The sequence below is a fragment of the Thunnus maccoyii genome, chromosome 5 (genome assembly GCF_910596095.1).
Source record: "Thunnus maccoyii chromosome 5, fThuMac1.1, whole genome shotgun sequence".
In the NCBI taxonomy this organism is placed as follows: domain Eukaryota; kingdom Metazoa; phylum Chordata; class Actinopteri; order Scombriformes; family Scombridae; genus Thunnus; species Thunnus maccoyii.
In genome coordinates this window covers 22,389,101-22,412,244 of record NC_056537.1, presented here as the reverse complement: position 1 = coordinate 22,412,244, position 23,144 = coordinate 22,389,101, and the positions used below count along the sequence as shown (strand labels likewise).

The 23,144-nt window shown below is 39.3% G+C and overlaps 1 long non-coding RNA gene across 4 annotated transcripts; it reads right to left on the bottom strand.

Moving 5' to 3' along the window:
- Positions 1-3,610: 3,610 nt before the first annotated feature.
- Positions 3,611-22,567, bottom strand: LOC121897991. 4 transcript variants are annotated; one of them, XR_006096326.1, is made up of 5 exons: positions 7,906-8,035; positions 7,091-7,216; positions 5,723-5,836; positions 5,027-5,155; positions 3,611-4,859 (listed from the first exon to the last, which is right to left on the bottom strand). It is a non-coding gene; the product is annotated as an uncharacterized LOC121897991 (long non-coding RNA). The 4 variants fall into 4 exon arrangements; XR_006096325.1 differs by lacking the exon at positions 7,906-8,035 and adding an exon at positions 22,074-22,567 and having other exon boundaries at positions 3,615-4,859; XR_006096323.1 differs by lacking the exon at positions 7,906-8,035 and adding an exon at positions 12,187-12,567 and having other exon boundaries at positions 3,620-4,859.
- Between the last annotated feature and the right edge of the window lie 577 nt (positions 22,568-23,144).

Below are 23,144 nucleotides of genomic sequence, written 5' to 3'. Positions count from 1 at the left end.
GTTGGATACATCAAGGAACACACCTGCCAACACAACTTCTTCTTGCAGCCTTTACTCATATGGCAATGCTTCAAACATCAGAAACACAATTCCTTGCCTTGCAAAAATTCTATTTTCTCCCTGAGTAGTTTGCTTCTCATCTTTTTACATGACTCTAAGTGAGGCTCCCCTTTAAAAAACAGACACTTATTTCAGAGCATTGAACGTTGAACATTTTGCACACTTGGCTAAGAGTCTTTTTCCTAGTAGCACTTAATGCCATGTGGACAATTTTGTGATTTAAGCTCTGCATGCATTGCTGTGTGTGATGGAAGCAGTATATGACATTTTAGATCACCAAAGACTAGATGCACTGCAATTTCGGGGTTGGTCATGTATTAAATCAATTACATCTTGCACAGTGACATACCTTTTTTGGTGCTACTGGATATGTCACCATGTTTTCCATCAAGTCTGTCATAGCACATGTGGTGACAGGAAGAGATTATTTGGATATGAACAAATAATGCGCAGGATGGACAGCGTTCATATCTTTGCAGTAATATTAATTTTTCCTGTGTCACCAACTGACTGAATTTGAGTCGAGCATGACTCCCAGATGCTCAAGTCATTAGCATGGCTGGGGAGTGCTCTTCTTCCAGTTGACGGTGAAACCTAAGCGGGTTAGGTGTAGCATCAACTTGGCTGTGTAGTAAATGGCCTATTTCTTGGACCTGGCTGTGACAATGAGGTTGTATAAGTAAAAGGACACCAGCATGCCCTGTGCATGTAACGGTTGCAGTGCCGTGTCAAACTTGCATCAGGGGGTGAGTGACCAGTTGCGTAGCAGTAGTCAGGAAACTGTGATATCCTGCTTCAGCCCCCTTCACTGCCAAACCCTCCATATACAGGAGTTTAGCCCATGGGGGCCGGTACAGAAAGGGCCAAGCCAGCAGGGAGGTCTGTGAACTCACCACCACTGGCTGCTCTGTAAATGTAGCAACAGCAATATTTGTTTCATTGTGTTCAGTCCTCCTCGTCTCTTGTGGAGATCGATGAAGAAGAACACAATACGCACATACTCCCCTCACTCTGTGTCAAGCACGTGTCAGGTGTATTTCTCCCTTATGGAGAGATAACTCTCTCTGATGCCTCGCTCTTCACTGAAGAGACAAGTTGTGCACGCCATTCCAAGGCAAAATGGTAATGGCTGCCATAACAACAGGGGGCAGGCATGTTATTCACAGTCACTACATCAGATGAGGTGTGTTTTCTGACAGCACTACGCCAAACATAATGCTCACACATCGGCACAGCGCTGTGATGCTTCTTGACATCACTGCAGATAAGGGGCTGGTGTGGAAGGAGCCAAGCCGAAGGGGCGACCCATGAACGCACCACTGCTGGCTGCTCCGTGAACACAGCAGTAGACTTTGTGTTATTGTGTCCAATCTTCCTTTTCTCCCGTTTGGAGATTGATGAGGAAGAACATGCCACACATGCACACCCCTCACTCTGGGATAAGTGTGCGTCAGGTGTGTTACTCCCTGACGGAGAGATAATGCAACCTGATGCCGCACACTCAGCCAGAGAGACACATTGTACACACCACTCCATGACAAAGCGGAAACGGCGGCCACAAAGGCAGGCAAGCGTGTTATTCAGTGCCGTTACATCGGGTGAGTTATGTTTTCTGACAGCATCATGCTGACTGTAACGTGTATGAACCAGCACAGTGCCGTGAGGTCTCTGGAAATCACTACCTAGGCTGGCACAAGTATTGTGCAACACTGGCTAGCTGTGACACTGTGTGATTTAATCAGTACCGTTACATTGAGTGATGTGTATTTTCTAACAGCATCACACCGACTGTAATGTACACACGCCGGTGCAGCTCTGTGATGTCTCGGGGGCGGGGGACTACATCCATGTAAAAATTGAGTGTCACCTACCCAGTTGCAATTTTTACAGTATCGTGGCACCAGGCCTGTGGTTGACATGTGCAAAGAGCCCAGTATTTGTATTGGTATCTATACTTGTTGAGGGAGCAAAATTATTTATATTTGTATTTATTTTCAAATAAAAATGGAAATAGGCTTAAAAATCATGTTTTTGTTTTTATTACTTATTATTTTATTAGAAAATTTGTGTTACAATAAGTGTTCGTGAATAAACTACCTTAAGAAGGAGGTCCCCACACCGGGTCTCGAACTGGAGTCTCCCAGATCGTAGACGACTGCGCTGACTGCTGAGCTAAAATCAAATGCCTCACAAATGTGCAGAAAGACCTCTACTTAATTATACACCCATAACACAGAGACAGCACAGTGTGTAACATGTAGAGAAGAACTTCAAGGGCGATTATTGCTTTTCACTTTTCATTTATTGCCTATTTTTTACAACCTAACTTTGTGGAAAGGAGAAGTGGAACAACAGGTTATGGAGAGTCCCTTGAAAACACTTTGCTTGTGTCAGTAGCTCAGCTTTATCTCCGGGCAACATCCCTAACTCCATCGGGAGTGATGTTCAAATAAGGAAATGTGAATCATGTAGCAGGTGGATGTGACTCCCCTCGTTGAGACCTGCTGATAGATGTAACAGTGGAGCAGAGGAGAGAGACTGAGATAGTGAGGTAACCGACCTGCACGCTGGTATTTGACATCTTTTTTTCCCTGCCCCAAAACAAATAATTTTTAAAATATTTGTATGAAATAAATGTACTTGAAAAAAACACTATTTGTGCTTTGCCAAATAGTGTTTTGCCAAATTTCCAAATAATGTATTTGGAATTGGGCCTACCCCTAGCTAACGGGGCCAAAATTGACATTTTGGTCATGTCCCCTTTTTAGAATAAGTTCAACTGGGTTTGATCCAAGATAAAATAATGTCTGTTGTTTTCAAAATATTTAAGCTGATATAATATCAGGCTCTTAAACACCTCTGGAATTGCTAAAGACACAATATTTTAACTGCGTCCCCATTACATATCATGAAAAATGTTGATAGAAAGTGCTACAGTGCAACAAAAATACAATATCAAAAAGACCCATATGACTTGTTCAACAAGATCTTAGCCAGAATAAGATCACATGGACAGCCCCAGCATGCTGTGGCTGGTGTCAGTGTTTGCCAAGGTGGAAACCCAAGAAGCTGCTTGTTGACATCAGGTGAGTGAAGTTGCCTTTTCTGTGGGTTCAATGCAAAAACCCTGGTGAGGGACGAGTTTGGAAAGGTGATGGAAGATGGCTTGATCAGTTGGCCTAACATATTCTGGAAACTTTTCAGCAAATCAGGAGGTGAAGGGAGAACAACAACCAGGCTGTTTTCATAAGAATGAAGAAATGCTAACGTCAACTGGGGACACTGTCAGAAAATGAAAGGAGGCTTTTGAGGAATTGCTAAGCCTCATGGAAATGCTCTCTGGGCAAGAGAAGACCTGCAATCTTCAGTGGTGATAGTGGTGGGGGGTGCTCAGAGTTTTAATTTCTAAATCAAAAAACGACCCAATTGAAACATCTCATTTGTACTCTGTGGTACCACCTGAGAAGCAATTATCTGACCAAGAATTTCAGTAAATAAGTTGGATAGGTGAACGTGAGAAAAAAGTCCAACATTAGATTTTCAAACCCGCTAACAACCCAAGCAGAAGGGCATCTTTGGGTTTTAAGTAACAAGGATACTTGTGATATGGTTGAACAATAACTTTTAGTCGGACTGTTGCATTAAAATACCAATTTTATTAAAAAGCTTAGAAAACTGGAAAAGTTGTCAAGTTACTGCGGCATAAACCTTGCCCTGTAAGGAGTTAAACATACAGTATATGTTGAGACATAATTATTGTGCTTACACTGCTTCACTATCAAACACCTTCATTGTTCAAAGATGATTAACATGCCAGCCTGTGTTTATTTGTGTTTCCAACAAAAACTCTTAGCAAAGCAGAAAAAAAAGAAGCTCTTACTTTCTTTGATGAATGCTTTTCTCTCCCTGCCCCATCCTTACTCAAAAGCTCCTTTCTGTGTTTTTTTTCTTTGCCTTCCAACACTGTAACAGCATTCCACATGCTATCTTTACTGATTGCAACTATGAAAAGCAACAGTTGTTTGAAAGCCTCCTACATGTTTGCAAAAACTGAGCTGCATCATGTCTTGCCCAGAATGCCTGAAGGCTCTACCCCAAAAAAACAGAAACAATGAAACAGAGGTAGAGAGGGAGGGGGAAGAGGACAACAGAGATTATGCACTGCCATTTGTTACCCTAGGAGGCACTGTTGTTCCTAAATTGAGAGCTGGGGTGCAGCCAACGGCAACGCATCATGCCAGGTCTCTTGAGGATAGAGACTAAACATCAGGTAAATTCAAATATAAAACACAAAACAGATCTGAGATATTACACACTACACTACACTACAGTAACCAGTACTCATGACAGGGATGACCCAATTCCATTATTGCATACTGTACATACATCAAATCACTGGGCTTGAAATCAAAGAACTAGATATGCAATTTGCAAATACACCAAACAATTTACAAGCCAAACTGGGACAGATATTGGCACTGGACATGTAGCACAATACAATCATCACTTCAGTGCTGAAACCCACGGTAGATCATGCACAAAATGCATATGCCTACATAATATACTGTCACAGAATACTTAAAGGGAAACTTCACCACCATGAATATGATGATTTCTTAAAACTAGGTCACCTATGTAGTAGAAATGTGTAATTATTTTTTAAATTGGTAAAAAGGCTGAAGATTCCCCATATCGCTCTTAAGGGGGAATCCCGTAACAAACAGAATGCATTGCACACAGTCCTGTCCAATCCACTACTGATGGTTTGTTTACGGAAATGGGTTTCCCAGCAGACAGGCCTGTTAGCAGGGACAAAGTTAGTGAGCAGCATTATATCTCTTTACTGAGGGTTATTTTCATTTAAAAAATGTTCTTCCTCATCAGTCATGATATATTGTACCAGTGTACAAGGATCATAAAGTAAAAAGCGTGCTGGAGTTAGTTATGCGGATCATTGCAAACTTACTGAGAGCTGCACACAAGCCAGGATGCTGCCAGAGCACATCTGTGCCGGTGGATAGTCAAAAAACCTCTCAGTCTGCCATCTTCATTTCAGCTTGGTTTGGCAAACAATTGTGGATGAAGGGGTGAAAAACTGCAAGCAAACAATGTTTCTTTTATTGTTTTGGATGACGAGAAACCAAGACCTAAGTGCTCAAGCTGAATGCAGCAGAGTTGACAACTCGGAGTATTCAGAGTTGGCAAAGTCCGATATAATTTCCTGTCAGAAAACAAAATCAGGTTTACCAAAGCACCACAAAGTCTGTTGCAGGAGCTTTCAGTTCTATCTCCATTCTCTCTGATGATCCTCACTGGTCGATGCTGCAAAGCTACCCCGGCACCTCTCTTTCGGCTGCCACTGTACCTTAGCTCCAGTGGTTGCTTTCTCCTCCATATGCCATACATGTTTTGTCTGATTTCACAGCACGATATTTGACCTCATAAGTTGTAATAGTAGTGCCAAATCTCTGCTCCGACATTATATTGTCCACTTGAGGATCAAAATTCTCAGTTTCATTGGCTTGCGCGCTGTGTATCATGAAACTGCTTTTCTTCCAAATATCCTGATATTTTAAAATATTTGGCAAAGTTTGATATTTTAGTGTCTGTTTTTCCCTATTTGTAGCCTAACATAGTAGAATGAGTGTTTTGGGAGACCCACCTTTGACAGACCTTGAAGACACCACTCCAGAAAATGAGGAAACGCAGAAAAGAAAGGCAGATCTCCAAAGTTTGCCAGATGATACGTTTTGCATCACCCAGTGGACTTTTGCAGCTGGATGAAGAGGGACATTTTATTACAGGGAAGACAGAGGAAAGTTTAAAGTCATTCATATATAATTCAACCCACTTTAAAACCATAGGAATCAACTTGAAAATCGGTGAAGATGCCCTTTAATTCTGTCAGAAAAATATATTCTGAGATTTGTCCAGATGATTTTGAAAATTAGGCAGCCTCAGTACCAGTCCATGGCTAAAAACAGACTTAAATTAAATTAGCACCAAGATGCCATTCCAGTATAAAAAATTATTTGGGGATTGTTTCCTTCCTTACATTTGTGGTCTTCACAAGGACACATGCAGAGACCAGAAACCTTGGATTTGCCGGTTTGTGGAATGGAGAAAAGAAAAGAAAACATGCCCTGAGTCAATGTGCCCTCTGTCCCCTAGAGCTCCTGTTCCATCATAGAGTGACAGGCCTTAGTTCTTACTGATCTGTGAGCAGGAGCGACAGCCACTGATCCTTCCTGGAATGGCGCCATTGCAGCAATGCCCAGAATTTTTTTTTTTTTCAACAGAAAAGTAATTGAAGAGGTTAAACATTTAGCTGTGTGCAGAGGGGAAACACACAGTTCTGGTTAAGGACCCAAACAGGGGCAGGGTATGCGTCTTCTTCCAGGGCAAGATGCCAGCTGGAACGCGGCTCACAATTACAGGCTTCTATCCATTTCACATTAGCAGGGCTTGGTTTCTGCTTTGAGCCTGAGATGAGCCTTGAACAGCTGGTTCATAAGGTGAGACATTTTTCAGGACACAGATAACGCCTCATAATTGCAGGTTGGATTTTATACGGAGCTTGGCATGTAAACAGCTACATTTTATAAATATTTTCAACTTGTTATATGGCAATAATTAGAACCTCATCATCAGAATGTACAAAACAAAATTGCACTCACACAAAACACAATCCACAGAGCCTAACAATGTTTAAAAATGCCCAACTCTATTTCTGGTACCGTGTATAAACAGGCAACATGTTGAAATGGTTGAGCCTGTAAAAGATAATACATACTGTGTGTGAAGCATATTAAATACAAAACCACTTATGGTTAAATGCCAGAACATTTAAAAGATCAAAACTGTGTTTCGGTAATCATTTTAAAGGATTAATAAATACTTAGACAGTGGATAACTTTCAATCATTATAGTTTTCTAAATGTCTTAATATTACAAAGATTGTGAAAGATCTTCCAGCGCTACATTCAGAATCAGAATCTCGCCTGGAGCTTACTTTGATGCCTTTACTCACCAGCGAGAGCTCCACTCAAGAGATCTCTTGGTCCATTGCCCACTGCCATCTTCTTGATACACCTCACTGTCACACCTCCACGATCCTACTGGAACACAGTTCCCCAACATCTGCTTGCTCTTCCTCCTGGGCCAGACAACATCAGTGTTTGGTTTGGCAATTTAACATAATGCCAACAGAAAAAATCTGTCCTTTTACACAAAGTAAAAGGGAACAGAAAGCAAACAGGCAAAATACAAAGACATCGTAGACTGTGTCCAAAATCACTCCCTTCTTCACCACTTCACTTCTTCACTACTGATATATAATTCTACACATATGGTTCAGCCTTAGTTTGCACAGCTACATCTGTTACAACATTTGTAGATTATTCCTAATGTGATTGGTGACTTGTTTGAAAGCTATGAAGAGTAAGCTGATAGTATGTCAATGGAGCCCCTGAGTGGGGCACCTTAGCCTTAACCATTTTATTGCACACAGTGAGATATTTGCAATTACAATAATTGCTTCAGTTTAACAGGAATGCCGAATAATAATGTAATTTTTCCCAACAAAAATCCTGCATCCTGACAAAGAATACATTATCCCGTTGGTGTCTAAACAGAAAGAGATTAAATGCATCAGCTGTAAGGAAGACAAGCCTGTGTTGTGGTGAGTTCTATGCCTCAGGAAACCAAAAGAAAGAAAGTGAAAGAAAGGGAAGGAGAGAGTGACAATAAAAGGAGGGAGAGAAGGAAGGCTGTGGGCCAACGTGCTAAACAGGCAGAATGTGGCATACCAACAGATGTGTATATTAATAAGTTGGCATACTGTACCGTTTAATTGCCAAATCGCCACTGTGTCACCATCTTGACAGGAGACAAGTGATGAGAAGTTGTCATTTAGGGACTGAAACCACAATTGGCAGATCTTGGCAGTTGGGAGGGAAATTTTCTTTCTGATCAAGTAATCACCATAATTATGCTATTCTGGATTTATTATATGCACAGGGAGGAAATAAATCTTTTAGCGCGCCTTTAGAACTGCACTGAGCACATTACCAATCTCCTAAATAGAATTCCCCTGATAATGCAAAGTCAACAATTTTATACACAGTTGTGTGTTGTTTGAAACTTACTGTTGTGTATCTATGGTGAATCAAAGTTGTTTGGTTTTCTGCTTTAGTCAGTATCCACATTTAGGCTAATGCTTTAGTAAGTATTGCATGACTATTAAAAATGGCCGGTAAGTTTCATTTCAATTACTCTTGCTTTCTTCCTGCCTGGTCACTCTATTCTGCTCCTTTCTAATCTAGTTTTAAGTGAATCACCATCAAAAACCATATGCTGACTTTATGAAAAGAAACATGCAAAACAAACAAAATGGAACAGAAAAGAAATGCAAGACAGGAAATAAATAACATGGCTTCATTTTAGCATTGAGCACTGCTCCACCTAGTCGATCAGGATCAGGGATTTTTATTTATTTATTTATTGGGTGGGGGGTTCTAGGCAGTATGGCCCAGTAATCAAGACCTGTCTCAGGCTTGATGAGAAAATAACTTTTGGTGAGTTCAAAACCAAGTTTAAGAGCTACGAGAGCACCAAGAAGTTTAATGCCAACAATGACAACATGATGAAGGCAAGTGGCTGGGTGAGGGGGAGAGATAAGAGGGCTCAGAGATAACCTGCTACAACTGTGGCCAGAAAGGGCATAAGGCCCGGGAATGCACTGGTGAGTGTAGAGAACGAAGACAGTGGTGTAGGTTTTGCAAGAGCTCAACTCATAAAGACGCAAATTGCTGACGAAAAAGGAGAGACAACATGAAACAAGCAACCAATGCTGAAGACCACACATGGGTGAATACAATGCTGACAAAGGCATTGTACATACTGTCATATCCACAGAACATTTTCTCTGTCTTGTGTTGTTTTGAATGTCATGTTTTTTATGATTTTCAAACATGGCACAAAATTCTTGGTCACTGTAAGTATAATGATGTGTCAAGTTAGAGAATGTGACAGAGGGAATGAAAATTGAGGGTAAGGTTGATAAATCTAATCTAAACTGTGAAGTCTGCGCAAAAGGGAAATTTGTTAGGTGTAGGAACGGAGAGCCTAATGAAAGAGCAAAAGCCACACTTGAGATTGTACACAGTGGTTTGGCTGGCCCTATAAAGCCAGAGGGAAAAGATGGGTTTAGATACACACTCTCATTTACTGATGATTATTCAGGAACAATGTTTGTGTACCTCCTGAAAGCAAAGAATGATACTGTCAAAGCCACTGAAAAGTTCATTGCTGATGTGGTCCCTTATGGGAAAATCATGTGTATTAGATCAGGCAATTTCACAGAGTTCACAGCAAAAGACCTCCAGTCATTGCTTAGTAAGAATGCCATAAGACATGAGACTTCAGCACCTTACTGACCACTTTGAGAAATTGGAGAACACTGTTTGAAATGGCAAAATGCATGCTACTTGAGACCAACTTACCAAAGAAGTTGTGGGCATATGCTGTAATGACTGCTGCAGTATTTCGCAACAGGTGCTACAACAAACATGTTGGACACACTCAACACTACATGTTGACAGGGAGGAAGCCTAATCTTTCAAGGTATTCGGATCGGTCTACTAAGCATGCAAACAGGACAAGAAGAAGTTGGACTCTGGATGTGAAAAGGGGATCTTTGTTGGATATGATGAAAACAGCCCATCATACCTAGTCTACTACCCAGACACAGGGAGAGTCCTTGAATAGAAGTTAGTGAAGTTTGTTACAAAAAGTGTAGTCGAACACCAAACTCAGACGGATCTGGAAATGAGTTATGATGATCCTAATGGGAAGAGATTTGTATCCTCCATGCCAAAAGCCAAGATGGCTGATCAAAGTTCAAAGGAGATACAAGAGCCTCAAATTGAAACTTGAGAGTGACAGTGGCACTCAGACAGAACAGAGAATATAGTCATAGTACAAGCTATCCCAATAGAGAGAGGTAAAGCCCCCAGTACTTGAATGACTATGAATGTAAAGCGGAGTGTGATGACCAGATACTAGCTAATAGTGACTACTACTACAGAGTGATGTGTAATGTACCACAAACCTTCAAGGCTAGTGCTATGAAGGAAACTGATTCCCTTAAGGGAAATGATACATTCACATTGACCACACTGCCAGATGGGGGTAGATGGGTCTATGCAGTTAAAGACAATTCAGAGACTGAAACGTACAAGGCCAGATATGTTGCAAAGGGTTATAGTCAAGTGTCAGGAATAGACTACAAGGAGTCTTTTTCTCTGGCTGCAAACATGACATCAGCAACCTGAGCAACCTGAAGGATTTGAAATTAAGTCAGACACAGGTGAAAAGCTAGTCTACAAATTGAACAAGTCACTGTACAGCAGTGGTGGCTGGTGACTCAAAAAATTGGGGAGGACCAGAGGAAAACCAACATGGAATCTTACAACAAACCGCATCAAACTATATCATTGTCCCACCTGATGAAATCGGAGGGGTGGGGGGCAATTTTATATGCCCATAAAACAATTCGCTTGAGTGGTGAAAAGGCTGCTTCTTTAAAGACATTTAGCATATACATAATGTCTCTAAACAAAGAAGTGCTCATTTTAGCCACGGAGTGGTTCAAATGTGTCATTTTACCAAAGTGAAATTCAAATTTATAGTATTGTTCTATTGTGAAAACAAATTTATGTTCTCATCAAAAACAGACAACATATCACATGATTACACATGTTTCCTATGTATTTTCTTAGTATACAGAAATATATAAAGTAGCACAAAGCTTATAATGTGATACAGGTTTAGATCAGTGCTGAATACAAGAAAGAAAAAAAACATTCACAGATCTAAAAGTGTAGGTTCACATCAGAAAGTATTAATGCATGTATCAAATACATGACTTACACACTCTTCACATCTATATGCACCACATACAAAATATAGTCTACAAAGCTGACATGTTAACACTAGGGGTGTTAACATGAACACAAAACTCACGGTTCAGATTGTATCATGGATTTGAGTCACGGATCAGATGATTATTAGGATCAGCGAAAAAAAAGGGAGGAGACAATTAAAACTTTGTTTTCCATTAATTTTGTAACACACTTATAGCAAGAAACAGCAAGGAACTTTTGCCCATGGTCTTAAATGAAAACAACATTTAAGATGTCCAATGTTTAAATAAAATAAAATATATAAAATATTCAATGCTCAGTTATTGCAATGTGAGGCATGAAACCTTGCTCTTTTAAACAGTGAATGAAACAGCCTCTGTGCACATCATCAAAACTTGATGGTAATATTCACCGCTAACGTCAGTTAGCAGCTAGATGCTAATTAGCTGCTCAGCTGCAGCACATTAAACAGCAGGTAAATATAACTCAAATGTTACTTCGGAACCGTTAGATGCTGGTTTTATCATTGCTCTTCAAAATCCCTGTTAACGTTAGCGACACACTGTCTTGTTTACTTTGTCTTAACTGAGACATTAAATTTTGCAATTAATCCGCAGTTCATATGCCTGCCGAACCGTGGGGAGCGATCCGTACAGATCACGGATCAACTACAATCCGTTACACCACTAGTTATTCTAGTTACTTTAAGCTTATTACTCAATATACGGCTCAGCTTAAAAATGAACTAAAGAAACTGTCAGAAGCAAGCAACCAGGGTACCGGTTTAATTTAACTAAGAATGGGCCTGTTATTTCATGGAAATCTGAAAACCAGGCAACAGTAGCTTTAGCTACATGTAAAGCGTATAGTATATGGCACTGGCTGATACAAATGAACGTTTGTATCTTGTACAGTTATTGAATGGAATGGATAGTGAGTGCCAGTATCAGCGTCGGAAATTAGCGGGGGGCAAGGGCAAAAATGCCCCAAGAAATCTCAGAATGCCCCTAAGAAGTGTTATCAAGGGGAAGAAATTGCCCCCAAAAATTTGAAAAAAATAATTTTATCCTCACCAGTTTAGGTCAATATCCTAATTCTACATGATGCCATCATTTTATTTTTAATTCATTCAATTCATTTAATATGAATTTCAACACATAAACACAAACAGCGCTGTTGTTCACACTACGCACTATGATACCTGACAGAGGTGTTGCACTCCTGCTGCACCTGCAGTGAAGTTCGCTGCCAGGATGGACCGCTCCCTTCTTACAAAAATTCTAACTGCTCCACCCGATGAAAGCAACCTAATAAGACGACTCTCCTCTACTGCAAGACATGCAAGGCTCACCCCCCCCAAAAATAGTCTGGAACCGCAAAAAAGTAAACACAACTTTATCAAAGGAAGCGAACAGGTCAAAAAAGTGTTTGGCTCATCGGCACCAAGCCAGCAAACATAATCGATTTGCTTATGATAAGTAATATTAACGCTAACGCTAGTGTCTTTTGTCTGGCACGTTAGCCAATATAGTGTTAGTAATTTGGCTAACTAACATTAATGTTAATACATATACGTGGGTCTTGCCGAGGCTCATCTCATATATTCTCACTTTTTTATACAGATATACCGCATTATAGCTATAGAGGAGATCCACCTTTGCTCTTTTTTTTTTTTCACCGAACCAAACAAAACACCACTGCATCGAGTGAAATGAGCTTGTATTCCCAAATCTAGAACATATTTTTTACTAACCAATGAGGCAGTGCTGGATAATCAAGTCTATTATGTTATTTTCATCATGTCATCCTGGTCAAAACCTCAGCAAGCATTTCCAGAACTGCATCAATAAAGAAGGAATATTACACTCGTTTTGTCTCTTTTGACAGTACTTGTAGCTACTAGTCTGTAATATTGTAAAACTGTGGCATACAACGCATCAGACCCACAATGACAACGGTAGACTGGCTTTGACTTGTAGGAGGTCTGAATATGACATTATCCCCCCAACCAGAACTTTTGGTCAATTTAATTAGATCAAACGATTTAAATATCGTCATGATCTCAAGATCATTATGTTATACTGTCATCTAGTGGTTTACACTGAAGGTTCTTCCTAAATAAAATCTTAGTTGTTGAAAGGAAATTGATGCATTAATTTGCTTTTCATGTGCTTATTATTGTAGTTAGAACATGTAGACAATTATTACAAATGAGACGGTGTTTACTGAGGAGGTTTTGGTTACACAAGGTGATGATTACTGTATTTATTTTAATCTGCGCTCATTTCACATTAAAAACAGCAACTTTATGCACAAAAAAGCGGACACCCTTGGATAGGTTTCCAGCACATATTCCAACAGAACATTCAAGAGTAACAAAGTCAAAAGAGATCTGTGAGCTAAAAGGAAGAAATCATAGCTCTGCTGCCTTTATCACAGCGAAATATAATGTCATGAAAAGTTTCTCACCCAAAGAAATGTGTTAATAATGTAAATAAACTACATAGTGTAAGTGAGGAAGGATGCAGTCTGTATGCTGTATGGCTCAGGTAAATGTGATTTCATTGTCTGAGGCAGATGAATTGAACTGAAACTTGAGGTCTGAATTAATATACTTTGCAGTCTTAAGTAACACTTATTTCAGCAGATAGTAGACCTATGCTCACTTCTTGCAATCCCATTAGAAGAATTCTGAGGATTTTTTTTTTCTTTTTAAATGTGTTGTTTTCAGTTCCAATCACATTTGATATCACTTAAGTTACTTAAGGGTACTTAAGGGCATCTCAAATCATCTGAGTCACAAATGTTGTACCATTTGACGCCCCTAAATTGAAGCTCATAGCACAGACTGGACATGCCATACAGACAAAAGAAGTGAATGTGCATTGGTGGACAATGGTGAATATGACAGTGGCATATCCTCCCGTGTTGTTTACTCACTTCAACTCAAGACGTTGTGCGTCAAGACACTGCCAGTGTGAAGTTTTACCTTGAAAACACTGTGTATCACCATGAAAAATAAAACAAAAAAAATAAAAAAAACTGAGCCAGAACATTCCAAGAAACATGAATGAAATGTTTCAATTGGATTTTAATGGTACCCTTTCCTTAATTTATATTCAAGAAGCTTTGCTGGCCACTGTTCCAGAGAATTGTCCTGGTACATGCAACATTAGTGTGTCTCTTAATGTCAACATGGGCCCATCAATAGAGCTGCCTGGCGCAAGAGGGTGAAAAAAATCCTTGTGTGTTTGTGAATATCTAAAACTACTTATCTCTGAATAAAGTGGTTCTAGGAAAAGTCAAGAAGTGAAATGTCTGCCCAGTTTGAAAATATGAGATTCTGTTTACAGATTCAAAATAGCCATCACTTCATGGTTGGTCTTCCTGGTGTTAAAATATAATTCAAATGAATGTTTCATGAGTCGACCCATACATAACATATCAACTGCTGGGCACAGACAGCCCAGCACTAGTCAACCTCAATGACTGTCAACATGCTGTTTAGGTCACCAGCTGAGTATGTGAACACAATACTACACTGAGAATGGATGTCACAGCCATTTGTTCTCTTGAAGAAACATTGAAACAAGCAGTGTGACAATAATATGAAGATGACACCTTACATGACAAATGAAGAGGGAAGAGAGTAAAGGTAAAGGAAATTGTCATTCATTGATCAAAGCAAAGCTGATCATTCAGCATATTTATTATTCTGATAGCCAGCATTTGATCATTTAAAAACCGATTCATTTACAACCTCTTTTTCTCTCATTTTGTTTTACCTTGGAGGCATTCACATTTTAATCATCATTACCATGATCATAATTACCATTCACATCATAATCATAATCCTAAAGACATTAAACAAGCTGCTGCTAATTCCTCATGACAAAGAGCTTGGGCACATTCACTGATTGCACTCTGTTGCTTTAAATTGCTTTCCAACCCCAAATGCTTGCTCAAGTCCCAAATGAGTTTGGCACTGACAGACCTCTTACCCTGGCTATTACAATTCAGATGTTAAAAATCAAAAAATAAAAGTACTGTAATTTAATGAGTCGTCATTTTGACATACCCTAATTTGAAGAAAAATGTTTTATAGATGACCACAACATTACAAGTTTTGTGCCAAATAAGCAAAAACATCAAGGAATATGATGAATTTAACATAATTAGAATTTGCAAAACAGGGTTTTACATTATGAGTTTTCTTTTTTTTTTTTTTTTTTTTTATTGATTGCTTCTACTGAAAATGAAAATGAAAGTTTGACCCAAGTGTATGGTAAAATGCTTGTTGGGGATTTAATTAATGGGCTGTTGAGTAGTAGCAATGTAGATATTAGATTTTTTTACATATATATTCTAGATTTATATTCTTTTTTCCTGTTGGGAGAGGATAACGTGTTACTCGAGTTGACAACAACAATGCTTGTTACTGTAAGTGCAACAAAACCGTCATGAGTAAAAAGCCAATAAGTAGGCTGCTTAATCAAGCCACCTGTTTAACAAGCATAAATATATAGAAAAGCAATATTTTCAACTGCTTTGCCTGCAGCGTCCCGTCCACTGCTGGTATGTTTTACACAACCACAGTGCACTGGTTAATCTAATAACACGAAAGCTGTCTGTATGTAGCCTAACTATTTATCTGAGTTTGCCACGTATCTTAAAATTTGGCAAATTCTTGTAAACTTAACTGCTGGCTGAGACAAACCAGCCCCTCCTCTCTACCAGCAGTACCTGCAGGCAGTGTATCACATCAGCAGCAGAGGGAGGAAGACAGAGGACAGGAGGAAAGACTGCCTGCACAGAGAGCAGCTGTGCACACGCCCCTTGAATCGGGTTGTAGTGACAGATGGTTTGAAATTGTATGTCATGTGTGGATTGTGTGTGTAGATTGTGTTTCACAGACGATCTGGCAACTAGGGTAACATACAAAACTTATGGATCCGTTTGTATGACGATTATTCATAATAAAGATTGAGGGCCATGCAAATTGTGGGAGTTTCCCGGGAGAAACAACAAAACGGGAGCACAGCGGGAGAGGGGGTGAAAATACGGGAGAAACCTGGGAAAAAAGGGAGTGTTGGCAGGTCTGCTCTCATACACACACACACACATGGTTTCTGTCGGGATGTTACTTATTTTGTAATTCAAATTAAGGATGAGTTGGCACTCAGCGGGCTATCTGCATTACAGTAGCCATAGTGGCACAGTGTTCATCCCTTGATTCCCTCGGATCCTACAGACTGTAATTCACATCTGGGATTAAGACATGCTGTACATATAACTTGAACAGTATAGACACCATTCAGAGAAAGAGTTAGGATATCTTGCAACTATTATTAGAACACATGCTTCAAGTCGCTCACAACTATGTTCTGAGTTAACATAACTGCACAAAATGTCCAATGTTGATGCAGAAAGTTTAAATGAAAAAAATAATTAATATAGCTTATAAAGCACCAAACTGTCTTGTCTGATGAAATACAGCTTCAAAATATGGAAAAATACTTGAAAAGATAAGACTCATCTTATTTATTTTGATGTTGATTAGTCGAAGGCATCGTGATACTGTTACCATAAACAAACAAAATAGGACCACAATTTAACACATCGAGTTTTATCCACCAGATGAAGAGATACAGTACAAAAGGTTCTGAAAATGCCATTGGCCTCACCTGTTATTTACTCACAGGTAGGCATACATACCAAATTTGCTACAAGACTGCATCTCTGGCTATGTACCAAGTTTAGTGGCAGTCATTTGGCATACATAGTGAAAATGTGTTTTCCAAATTATGCAAAGTAGCTGAAAAACTGAAAGCAAAGTGAACAGCAGAGAAATGGATTATGCTGCATGAGTAGTTTGAAAAGTTTCTGTGAATGTTTGATACAGCTTTCCTGCCTTTCCTACCATTGGAATCTATTGTAACTGCTGAAACCAAGGTGACTTCAAGTGCTGAACAAGAAACAAACCTTTCAGAAGCTTTCTTCAAGCCTACAGGTGATAGGTGGTTTGTAGAAAGGTTTTCATAAGAATATTCATTGTTAGCTAATACGCCAATCTGCTCAATTTAGGTAACAGGTTCCATTCATGTGTTTTGAATGTAGGTGGTGGGGATTTGATCAGATTACATATGGTAACAGAGTACCATTAAATTCATACAAACAAATCTGACATGTTCCAAGAGTCCATTCTGTAAAAACGTTGATATACTTGAGTTTGTACTGCTGCTATTGAGGGCAGAAAGTCACTTTGAGTCCATTTAATGCAATGTAGCTCCTAAAAAGAGAAAGAACAACATGACAGAGAGAATGAAAGAGTGTTTTCTCTGAGCAATGTTGTTGTGAAACATGCAATCACTCCCACTGTCATGGAGCAGGAGAGGTACTATAGGGTCTGCATCCAGTGCCTTTGGGATGCTGAGAAGACATCACTCCAAACTAAATGTGACAGCTCAGATAGATGTTGATTTATAGTGCCCCTCTTGCCCTCTGCACCCCTATCTGTCTTCACCATCAGACTACATTTGCAAAGTTTGTGCTCAATATGAAGTACCAACCACCCATACAGTCTTTTTCATAGTCATGTGCTCAAGGTTGTGGATTGCTACAGAAATAGATACCAGAGTGGTGAGCTTAATGATATATTTTTCAATTCAAAATTTTATCAATTAAAATTTTAATTTGCTTCCCACCTGAATACAGCAGTGATGGTTTCATGCAGTATGTATTTATATACAGGTACGTTGCATATATTATTGCCCAGCAGTGTCTTTTTCCTGTACATCTTGTCAGTCAGAGGCAAGGCTCAGTCTCTGGACTGTTGTGGGTAAACGGTTTTTGTACAGTCATCAGTGCACCACCCACATGTGCTAGGCAGATCTAAAAACAAACAAAACCTCTGTGCTGAAGCCAGTTGACAAGTTGACTGGTGGTGTTTTAATAGGAAAGACAGAGGAGACAGGACAGAGATTTGAGAGTGTTTGAAACATGCTGCATGAAATTACAAATTGTAGCTATCAGTCCAGTTAGGACAACAGTGGGTGCTGGTGATCATTGTTAGCATCCACCAATAGAGGAGAAATGTGACTACAGGTAATTCCAAAGTTGTCTAATTTGCATGTTTTGTCTCCTTAGCTGGCTTGCTATTAGGCCTAATGGTAAGGCTACATCCAGTAGTGAGTTCAGCGTTGTGGGGTGTGAGAACAATGTAGCTTCACTAAGAGGACAGGACTTCATGCAGTAACTGAGGATAACATTACACTAGCTGTTGATGGTAGATAAATACCAAAAGTGTAGGCTGACTTCTTTTTAAGGAGTAATATGTACATGATTACATTTTTCAAGTAACTGGCCCAACACTGCTTGTCTGTGCCGCATATGATTTGTTTTTGGGTCTTTTTTGGGTTTTTTTTTATCTGTTGTTTGATCTTTTCTTACATTTTAACCAATTAATCTAACCAGGGTTTCAAAGTATGATGCAGGTTTACCTTTATGTATGCACATGACATCACCGTGTGGCAGTTGCCAAGGTCATGGCTCAAGGGCTGTGTTGCATTAACTAACCAAGCACATGTGTTTTTAGAATCAAACCAGTACTGAAATATTTTACAAACCTGTCCACAAACAACCAGAATATCATTTGAAATATGTATATGTACATATAAGTTTGAGTTTAGGCATTCCCACACACAAAAGGACATTACAATTCAACTTCAGAAGAGGCAAAACAATCACACAATGCAACTTGCTCAAGGTCACAATGACTTGAACAAGGACCTGAAGTTTTTCTAACTCCTTTCTCATGCACCTTATACAGTATGTTGTGTTACCTTCTACTTGTGTTTCACAAACTAATTTACTTCTCTGGCTTTCTGAAAGAAGACGAATAGAAGTACAAGGCCTGTTAAGGGAATGTAGTCTAGATTTCAAAACAGTGCCCTCAAGCAGGCAACTGTACATGACATTTTTGCTTTTGTAATTCAAAGACACTCTTTGTGTCACTTTTTGTTTCTGATGCGGGTCATTTGTATGTCTGTTTACAGCAACAAAGACAAGGTCAACATGGAGGTTTTGTTGTCATCCAACTTGAGTGCTAACTTGTCATTTTATGTTGAAGTTTAAATTGGTGCAGTGTACTGAGTATGACAGTGTTTAGGCGTACTTGGTTTGGGTAGGAGATGGAATTTCAACGTTGTGTTTGCCAGAGCGCATACAAAATGCATGTTCCAACTAAATTGCTATTCATGTCACTGATTGACTGTCAACTGTGGTCCCACCCTTTAAGCAATGAAAGTCACACAGCATCTTCATTTACAATGGTGATTCTGTCAAGAGAGATTACAGGGAAGAGGAGTGTAGTGTATTGCTATTTTTTTTGCTGAAAACAAATAATTAATGGTGTGAATCTGGGTGTTCTGCAAGGTTTTAGATTAGCAGTCGTGGGAGTGCTGTAGTATATAATCTCACCCCTGCTGCCAAATATGTCAGCATCAGCTCTACTTTTACCACATTTGCTCCATAGCCTTGGCAGCCAAAGCATTGGATGGTGGAAAACTAAAGACAGATAAACTGAATACCCTTGATGGTGTTTTACTAATGTGTTCATGGATTTTTATTTTTGGACCAAATGTTTTTTTTTTTTTTTTTTGATCATGTTAAGTTATTATAAATAAGTGTAATGTTATATTTAAGTCAATAAACTAACCAACAACTGTAGATGCTTTTAAGTTGTATTTAATTGTACCGTGGGAGTTAAGCAAACCCTAATCCAAAATGTTCTATAGTTAATGTTAGTTTTCAGGCAACAAAAGATGCATAATTTACTCAAGATGTCACTATTGTATTGTTTTCCCATCAAATTTGAGGGATGACACACAAGGGTGAGTCAGACATCTACTATATGCTATCACTGACAGCAGCAAACACAGTGCGAACTCAACTTTTTTGCATTCTAAAAGGTAACGGGCAAGGTAACTGTGTTTTTGTCCTGTGAAAAATACTATTATTATTGCATTGTTAGTCTTCTTACTTGTGCTTGTGTGGGTTTGTGATGCTGAACTGAACTGATTATGACACATTATATTATATTATACACTGCAAAATTCTTTGTGATGGTCATTGTGGTTTATTGTCATCGTACTATAGCTATTGCTTCAACTGGTTATGTTTTTATTAAGACTTCCTTGCTTATTAAGTCTTTTATATGAACTAATGCATGTGAGGTGTTTATACATTTTCTGTTTTGACAACACTTCGGTTTAAGAGGCAAAGTGAATTTTCCACCAACAGGGAATTTGACACTCCTGACAGAAATTAATATTAGCAGATTGTGAATTAACTTAACCAAGCTAAAGTTGTGATTGGATTTCTATTCCTTTTCCTTCTTATTGTAGAGTTATTTAAATTTTATTTTCTATCAGAAACAGACTGGCTTTGTCAGCAGGTGCTCTAAATTCGCTGGATTACATCAAAGAAATCACAGACAGCTGCACTCTCAGCAGGTTCAGAGACAAACCAAGGCAATGTTAAATGAGTCCCACAAATACAGAATGAATTCAACAACCTCAAATTTGAATGATTCTTTCTGGTAGGCCTATGGAGGACAAATTAAAGGAAAATACCTTGTACCTTGTACAATAAAAAAATCTCATTGTTGGTATTGCTTTTGACTGCAGTGGAACTGTAATGGTTAGTTATCAGGTCTAATTGTAAAAAAATTCCAACCTCTTCAATTCTACTGTAAAAGCATAACAAAATGAGAACATCAAATCTTGTTTTTTTTTTTACAATGCATTGTGGTAATTAACCAACACACTGTGCATGTGTTCTCTGTTTTCCTGAATCTTTTCATTCTTGTGTGAAGCACCGTGGCCTGTGTGTGCCCTCCCAGCAGGTGGGCATGTGTCCTGCCTCTGTTATCTGTGTAGTTATTCATGGCAGCAGGTGCTCTCTCTGACATTTATGGGGCAGGTCTTCAGCCTTTGTCTTCCAAGCCCTAAGGGAGTGCAGCAACCATGACTTCACTGCACCTGATCCCCTGTATGGCATATGCATTGGGCCATTACTCTCGCACCCTCCCCTGGTGTCACTGCACCAGTGCAGGACACTGATTATGTAAACTGGAGGGTGGAACGATTAGCATGCACAGAAGCACAGGAACTCCTTCTGTATTTTCATATGAAAGAAACTTTCTGGAACATAGTTCAACATCAGAGTGCTAGAGTAATGTAATTTCTGCTTTGATGTTTATGCTCAACATTCCTTGGAGACAAACTGGGCGGTGGAGGAAGAAGGGACTCTTGAGACAAGAGCTATTTGATTTATCCCACCACTTTGCACAGCATTTCATTAATACACTGCAACTAACTTGGGATTTCTGTCAAGATTTTTATTACGTAAATAGTATATTGTCTTATATTGCACACCTGTGCACATAAGCCAAAATGTTGGACAGTTTCATTTTGTGAATTCAACTTTAAGTAAATAACCAATGTTTACTGTGTGCACCCACATACCCACTATCCTGTTATCTCCGCCAAATGAAATCAGATGCCATAACAAAAAACTATTAAGTAGGTGATAATTTAAAGAGGACATATTATGCCCCTTTTCCACAAGTTAACACAGTTCCCTGGGGTCTTAATAAAATGTATCTGACATGCTTTGGTCAAAATACCACAAAGATCAAGCGCCACTGCAGCCTTCCCATCCTTCTCATCCTGTCTAAAAAGCCCTGTTCAGAATGGGCAGTTTGAGTGTAAATAAACTTAGATGTTGCTGTGATTTAATTGCAATAAACGGATCAGAAAGATGCTGAAATAACTACATCATGATGTTGATTTGTAAAAAACCTGAATTCATCCTTTGTCAGGTCTGTCCGCATGAAAACAAGCAAACAACTGTTAAAATGCTTGTTTTTTGAATGGAGTTCAGATTAATCAGAGCTATGCTAACATTGTAGCTGCTCCATCCACACTCAAAATAACGTCATCTAAAGGCATAAATACAGCAGCGACGTTGTTGTTTATATACAAGGATATGTACATACTTTGTAATATTAAAATCATATAAACTCACCAGCATTTAAAATGTTTATTATTGACGACAGCAACTGTAGTGCTGTGTGACTCCAGTGTTAGCTCCGGCTAGGCTGAGAATCCAGTTTGAAGATAAATGCATTTAATCCCAGAAGTTTAAAAAACAAAAAACAAAGTCCTCCCGCCGGTAAACTGCTCCAGATCAGAGCAGAATCAGATGTTTATTCCTCCAGAAGACAAGGAAGCAGCTGCAGTTGCAGCTGCAGCAGCAGCGACATAGATCTCTTCAGCTCTGCCCCTTGGCTGGCTTTCTCCTGCAGAGCTCACCAGGGCTCAGCAGCCATATTTCAGCAAGCAGTGGCTCTGCTCCTCAGCTGGCTCTCTTCTGCAGAGCTTGCCATAGCTCAGCAGTCGTCTGTCGGCAAGCAGTGGCTCTGTCCCCCGGTCCAGCCCCATCATACGGGCAAATTTTTCACCCTTAGCTTAGCTTAGCTGAGCTTAACCTAGCTTCGCCCCATGTGACGTAAGAGGGGGCATCAAATCTGAATGGCTTGTTGAATCACATGAGTACAGAACAAGCCAGCCCACACCAAACTGACTGGGTGGTCTTATTTCATAGCTTGTGTGTTAGTAGGCACATCAGAAAGCCAAATACATATGCACAAGCACTGAAAAAGTGATTTTTTTTCATAATATGGTCCCTTTAAACTGCATATGTTAAATGTTATTGCCCATGTTTGGAGAGCATTTCAAACACAAAACAATCCCATGCATTTCTTTTGTGTGCATATATCTCTGCCTGTGTAAGCATTTGTATAGGCTTTAATTAAAAATGTGGTGAGTCATTGCTTATCTGACAGCAGGATATAGAGCTTTTGACAAATGTCTTACTTTCATTGTTCCAAACAATTTACCAAGGTGGTTTCATAACATATTTAGAAAGTGCCACATACAGATTTTAAAGAAGAAAAAAACACATGTAATGTTTCCCATTCAGGTACATTGGAGATAAATGTCTAATTTCCTGCACAGTGCTCTTGCTTTTACTACATTTATTGAATCAATACATCAGTGTTTGAGTGAGTCAACACTCCTCATATATAGTAATTGC